Below are 7332 nucleotides of genomic sequence, written 5' to 3'. Positions count from 1 at the left end.
TGCCTCCTACAAACCAGACAGCTGCACCTTCCAGCTTCTTGGTTTCATAGGGAAAAGACTGTTTTAGCTACATTTAGGTGGCTTTGCCAATGGAAAGCCCACATGTTTATCTGTACCACAGACCTGGCTCAGCCATCAGCAAACGCAGAAGCTCTGTGGTCTGTTCTGTTCTATCCAGTGCAGCCCAGCCTGGCTGCTCACATACCCAGCAGGGGAGTAGAGACACGAGGAAGGAAAACAAACACAATGGAGAGTCAGGGAGAACAGCTGGATGCATGAAAAGCCGCCTGCTTCCCAAGGAAAACCATCTCTGCGGGTGCACAGCTTGGCACCTGGGTGGGCAGCTGACCAGGAGGTATCATGCAACCGATGCCAGGAGGGTTTTGGGATGGAAACTCTCTCATTCTGATGGTGGTTCTTGTTGCAGTGTTCTTGTCTGAAGGTGTCAGGAATTTATCACTAGGAATTACAAAATCCTCATGAAATACTGTTTGCCTCTGCCCAGGTTGTAACTCCTCTGTCTACCCTCTACACCTGAAGTTGTGGCTGCCCTATGCCTGGGGGTGTTCAGGGCCAGGTTGGATGGGGTTTGGAGCAGCCTGGTCTAGTGGAAGGTGTCCCTGCCCATGGCAGGGGATGGAATGAGATGCGTTTTAAGGTTCTTCCAACCCAAACCATTCCATGATTCTATGACACACTTTGGGACACAAGTGTGTCTGAGACACACCTAGTGAGAGGCTAAACCACCACACACTCAAAGCTTGGTTTAAACCAACAGAACACGGAAGCTATCCAAAATAAAAAAGGTAATTTCAGGAAAATGGAAGTTGTTTCCAAACAATGAAAATAGAAAAGGACATAAATCCAGCACGCTAAGTGCAAACCCACGATAAGGCAAGGCAAAATGGGGCCCAGAGAACAATCACCAGAGTTCAGGGAGCTAATAAAAACTTCTCCAACACAAAAGCAGGAAGCCTGTCCGTCACCCAGTGCTGCTGATGGATGGGCAAGGCGTAAAGGGGGGAATTAAGAAAGATAAGGGCACAGCAGCAAAATTAAATTAATTCCTTGCACTGCTATTCACTATGGAGGGGTCAGGAGGGTTCATATGCCAGAGCAACAAATCACCAGAGGCAGACAGTGCTCCCTGCAGAGTCCTCAAAGAGCCCAAATATGAAATTGCTGAACCTTCTTCCTTTGCATCTGAGGACCGGAAGGTGATAAATTTTTACAATAGGCTTTAGGAGTGGCCATGGGAATGACAGACCACAAAGTCTGACTTCCAGTACAGGCAAAAGGGTAGAAAACTGTGGGACTAGTTGGAATTAGCAGTGATGAGTAAACACGTGTCTGGGGAGGAGCCTGAAGGCCAAGAGAACAGTTTATATGTACAGATCCAAGTTGTCTGACAAGGAACCAGCCCTGCTAATACGGGAGATTTGGGCTGATACAGTGGAATCAGATTTTCTAAAAGCTTTTCTAGAACATCCCTCACTAAAGGTTCTTAAGGAAACTAAACTGTCATGGAGAATGGAGGATTAATCTTACTGTGAATTCCTGATAAAAAGATAGGGGAAAAAAGGGAATGAACACAATGTTAGCAAGGGACGGAGCAGAAATTTTGCACTGCCTCAGCTTAGTTATAACTAACCTGGCAAGAGGAGACAGCAAAGTGACATGCAGGTAATGAAGGTAACACACAGAATTTTTCAGGAAAGTAAACTTTAAGAGTAACAGGGAAAAGTTCCTGCCAAACCTCCCAGAGCAAGATTGGAGACAGGATGCTGGTGCACGTCCATGGCTGAGGAGGATCCTGGATTTAAAATCCAGGCATTTAAAATCTGCCCCTTTTAAAGGCAGATATTTGTTTGCTTTAATAAATGGATTGGTTTGGGGAACAACTTGATCCTGGTGCCCGGACCAGGGGGAGAGAACAGGCTAAGTCCTAAGTCTGCTTTTTTTTTTTTTTGGCCACACAGAATAGCATTGCCCATTCTTAGAGAATTCTTAGAGGAAGAGCAGAGGAACAGAAGGCTGAAGCTTCTTATTTGGGCCATATAATGGGATCCATTACTTGGACTTCAGCAGCTAGTAGGAGGCTGGATTCCCTCAGTCTCTGAGGTGGCACTGGAGATGTGACAACTTTCCTTTGGCTGCTACCAGGTTAGCTCCTGGTCAATACCTGACTCCATCCTCTGACTGATCAATTAAAGCAGAAAGCCACGGCTGTGAGAAATCCCCCTGGTTTTGGGAGAACAGGGAGCAAACACCTCCCACCCTGGGAGATCATCCTCCAAATCCAATTGCAAACGGGCTGAAATCCCTTTCATTGTTCTGGGATGGACGCAGGTAGGAAACGACTGCTGAAGCTGCTCTCCCCCTGCCCAGGAATGTGTCTATGAATGGCACTGTGGCTCGTGGCCCTGCTCCCGGTGTCACAGCAGTGGGTACAGCCCACATCCCCAGAGGCAACTTCCCGCACCCGGGCATGGCCTCTGCTCACGTCCCACAGTTGGCAGGATGGGATGACGGAGACAAATGGCTCTGAACCATTTGTCTGAACCACAAAAGGATTGTCTTCTAGAAAGGGAGCTCTGGTGAAAGGAGGTTTGTCCCTCTGCCCAGCCTCACTGGCTCCTCTCCTGGGGCTCCTGATTGACGTGGGAATCCCTCCTGCGTGGCTGTGACTGGCGGGGAGTTTTCCCCATCAGCAGCTGCCTTGATTCTACAGCAGCTGAGTTACTGTAGGGTAAAGAAAGAGCATCCGACAAAGCCCACACTAAACAGCCGGAGAGCTCCTCGCCAGCACGGAGACAAAGCCCACGGGGAGCCGGGGGTGCCCCGACGCCTGCCCGGGGCAGTAGCAGTCGGGCAGCACCTGCCCCCCTCGTGCAGGGCCGGGGACACGCGCGGGCTCGGGGCGCTCGCCTTGTCCCACCACGTGCCCACACACTGAGGCCACTTGTTCCCGTCTGATCGCAATTAGCACCGTGCCAAATTCCGCGTGCCCCACGCTAATTCGGGAGGATGGGTATGTCACACCCTGCCAAGAACTACAGCCACCACCGAGCCAGGGCCTGCCGACCCTTTCATTAGGCTTTTGTTTCAGAAGTGAGGGCTTGTGGACTCCCCTTCTTTGTCAGAAATGTCTGTGGAGGCACTAGAGGAGGCAAGAGCCTCAGGTCTGGCCTGAAGGATGCTGAGTGTGTGATGGAGCAGGGCAAGGGACAGCTGCCACACCCCCTGCTCCATCAGGGATAACCCGCAAATTTAGAAAAATCAACTGCCTCCAAGATGCTGAAAACCCAAAGCTGCATCACTGCTGCAGAGCCGGTGCGGGTGCTGTGGGAAGGGAGCAGGGAGCACGTCCCTCCCACCCCTCATCCCAAACCAACCACAGAGTGTCCAGCCAGGACACAGCCCACACTGCATCCACTGTCCCACCCCTCCCCAACTCTGGACAGCTACAAACTAACCAAATGCTCTCAGGACAGGGCTGCACCCTGATCACACTGGGCTGACCACATGTAAGATCATTCTGAAAACCTGAGATGAAAATGGAGAAAATATGATTGGTTTCACTAATGCCCTGTATCAGATGCACTGTGCTGTGCAGTAGCTGCTCCAGTTCCCAGGCAGCTCTCAGAGGAGCCATCATCACCCCACACAAGGAAGTGGAGAGGCTCCTCCAGTGACCTGCTCAGGCCCCATGCTCAGGGGCTGTGTCCCCCTGCAGACCAAGCCACGAGCGGTGATGAAAACATGCTCCTTGCTGCCTTTTTGTCTCCAGCTGCCATTTGAACATCACTCCTGATGTTATCTGAGGATGCTATGATGACAGCCAAAATGCCATCCACAAATTATGCCCACTAAGCTGGTGATGCTCCTAACATTTCTGCATGGTGTTTCCCACCTGCCTGATGATGGCCAGAATAGAATCACAGAACAGTTTGGGTTGGAAAAGCCCTCTAAGCTCATCGAGTCCAACTGCTCCCCCAGCACTGCCAAGGTCAGCACTGACCCATGTCCCCAAGTGCCACATTCACACGGCTTTTAAATCCCTCCAGGGATGGGGACTCCACCTCTGCTCTGGGCAGCCTTTGCCAGTGCTGGAGAACCCTTTCCATGAAAAAATTTCTCTCAATATCCAACATTACACAGACTCAGCAGTCTGGCTTTTGAAGGACACTCTGCTCTCTTGAAACAGACCTGTCTGCAGTACCCAAGGCTGTTGTAGCCTGTTGTAAAACCTCAATAATTCCCACTGATTCTGAGGAGAATGCTGTGAATTACCAAATTTGTCAGGTTAGCAGCACAAGAGCAAACTGTTCAAACAGACAGAACAATACTTCACAAAATGCAATTTAACTTATTTTCTTAACTGCGGGCTGATTCCTATTTATGCTAATTCATAACAGATTATGAACTCTATTATGTAATTGGAAAAATGACCATAAAACTTTCACAGTCCTAGAGAGGTTTTGGTTGTCTGTTTTTTTACACTCCATTGCTTACAAGGGCTGGCACACACATGGTTGGACCCGTGTCCCCAAGTCACCCCCCCACACACAGAGCCACCATCGATTGCAGGGCACAGCTCTGCTCCACGCAGCAAATGAAACCATTTATCGAGCCCTGGCATTGCTCTGTGAGGGATTGTGGGAGGGACATGGATCTGTGTAGAGGCTGAAGCACACCAGGATGTGGCCAATTCCCCATCTCTGGGACTGCTCAAGGCCAGGTTGGACAGGGCTTGGAGCAACCTGGTCTAGGGGAAGGTGTCCCTGCCCATGGCAGGGGGTGGGATGAGATGGGCTTTCAGGTCCCCTCCAACCCAAACCATTCTGGGATTCTGGGATGAAGACGCTGCTCTGCTCACTGGAGTGCTCCCACAAACATCTGCCTTGGACTGGGGGGGGCTCCTCTGGGTCACATCCTGCTTTGCCTCCTTGCTTGGGAACAAGACAGACAGACAGTGACTGACTGCAGAAAGGAAAGATACGTAGTCAGCACCTCAGGGAGGAAATCCCCCAGCAGAGCACTACAGCAGGACATGGAGTTGTTACGTTTAAAATCCTGGTTTTGTGGTTTTTTTACCCCTGGGTGTGCATTGCTGGCGGGGCCAGAGTTGGAGCAAGGGGCTGGGTGCACAGTCGCCGTCCAGAACCGGGTGTTTGAGCTGTAATTGGTTTGCAATGATTGTATCTTTTCCCGTGTTATTGCTGTACATGGCCGGGTTTTGTACAATACTGAAAATCAATAATAATGCATGAAAAAATGTTCTCCCACCCCCCTTAAAAGTTAAATAATCTTGTTAGGATTCTGGCACTGCTATTTTTAATCAGTTAGTCCATGTTTTTCACCCTGAGCTCAAGACACACTGGGGGTTACCCGCAGGACTCCCCGACTGCGGAGCCAGTGTCGCGTTCCTGCTGGGGCTGATGGGCAGGTATGGCCAGGGGAGCCCCTGCCCCGTCTGACATGGCTCAGGCACTGCTACCTGGGCAAGTCCAAGGTGGTGTCACCTCTGTCACCAAACGTTCTGGCTTACATGGAGGAGTCAGACCCAGGAGGGAGGTCGACTCTACCCCAGTCATGGGGAAGCCCATGGCAGGAGGAGCCAGAGCTCCCTGCCAGGACAACACACCTTGTGCTGCTCTGACACTCTCTGCACCTCCCTCGGGGGACCAAGGTGAGCAAAGACAGTCCCAAACATACACAGTGCCACCAACATTGCTGGTTTTTTGTTTCCTGATGAATAAAACAAACCACAGAACTGTAGAATGTTTTGGGTGGGAAGAGACCATCAAGTTCATCTTATTCCACCCCCTGCCATGGGCAGGGACACCTTCCACTAGCCCAGGTTGATCCAAGCCCCATCCAACCTGGCCTTGGACACTTCCAGGGATCCAGGGGCAGCCACAGCTTCTCTGGGCAACCTGTGACAGGCCTTGCTACCCTTATAGCCAAGAACTCCTTCCCAATATTCCATCTAACTCTGCCCTCTAGCAGTGGGAAGCCATTCCCATTGTCCTAGCACTCCAGGCCCTTGTCCAAAGACCCTCTCCAGTTCTCTTGGAGCCCCTTTAGGCCCTGGAAAGACCTCTAATGTCTCCCCGGAGCCTTCTGTTCTACAGCTAACTCCAAGGAGAATAAAAGAAAAAAACCCCACAACAGCCTATTTACTCTCCACTCCAGATTAGGATTGGGATAGAGATGGTACAGGAGGTAATGAGCGTGATGAGATGAGAACAGGGGAGCTACTTAAAGAGATTAAGGGATTCAGGGCAGTGTAATTGAAAGGGCCAATGGCCTCACCGTGGCCTTTAACAGCTCTGGGAAAAGGAGCCCGACCCGCTGCAGCACCCGGCAGCAAAACTGGGCAGCTGGGAATGCCCAGCTGGACAAGGGGCAGGACACTCACCGATAGCCACAGCACCCCAGCAAAGGGTCACCCTGACCTCTGGGAGCCCTGGTACAGCCTCATCCCTTTTTGATACAAATCCATTGCTTTTTTCTAGTTGGGAACTGACCACCAAACCCAGAGCCTGAAAGAAGTGTTTCATGTGAAATGGAAACATTTATATTCCTGAAGCAAAACTACAAAATGTTTTGGGTTTGATAAGAATATTTTGTTTGATGCAAGCAAAACCTTTCATTTGGACTGTGGGGTTTTTAAAATGTTCTGTTTCAAGAGAAAACCTTGCAAACAAAACAGAGACATTTTCATTTTTTCTAATTTTTCTAAAATATCTTCACTTTTGTTCAATCTCTTCAATTTAATGTAGCTTTGCAAACTTTTAAAAACTGTTTTTCTGAAAACAAATTACTTCCCTGTATGTGCTGGGTCACTGCAGGAGCCTTTGCTCCACCACAAACACACACACGTGTCTCCGAGTTAAGAGTGTTTTGTCACGTTATCCTGGCCCCACAGTTTGGAATTCCTCAGGAATTAAAGCCTTACATAAACACAGCATTTAACTCCATTACAGTATAATAATGATTTTTAAACAACTTTGTAATAGGTTCTATAATCTTTTTTTAAAGTGCGTATTATTGTACTGTCACAGTTTCCTTCGCTCCATAACAGCCCAGTCAAAGCAACAGATACGAAGGTAAACACAACTGGGAAGGTACCGAGTGCTATGTGGCCCCTTTCCCAGGTTTAGAACTTGCTTTTCCCAAGTGCCAGCTGCTCCATAGACAGGCCATACTAATTGTGGGACAATTTGTGCATTCTTAAACTAAAATATTTTTCAGTTAAAGCAATGCATAAATTATTTATTCATTTGTATTTGCATTTAAATAGTTGAAAAATGTCCAAATTAACTG

The sequence above is a fragment of the Chiroxiphia lanceolata genome, chromosome 13 (assembly GCF_009829145.1).
Source record: "Chiroxiphia lanceolata isolate bChiLan1 chromosome 13, bChiLan1.pri, whole genome shotgun sequence".
NCBI classification, from domain to species: domain Eukaryota; kingdom Metazoa; phylum Chordata; class Aves; order Passeriformes; family Pipridae; genus Chiroxiphia; species Chiroxiphia lanceolata.
This window is presented reverse-complemented; position numbering follows the sequence as displayed.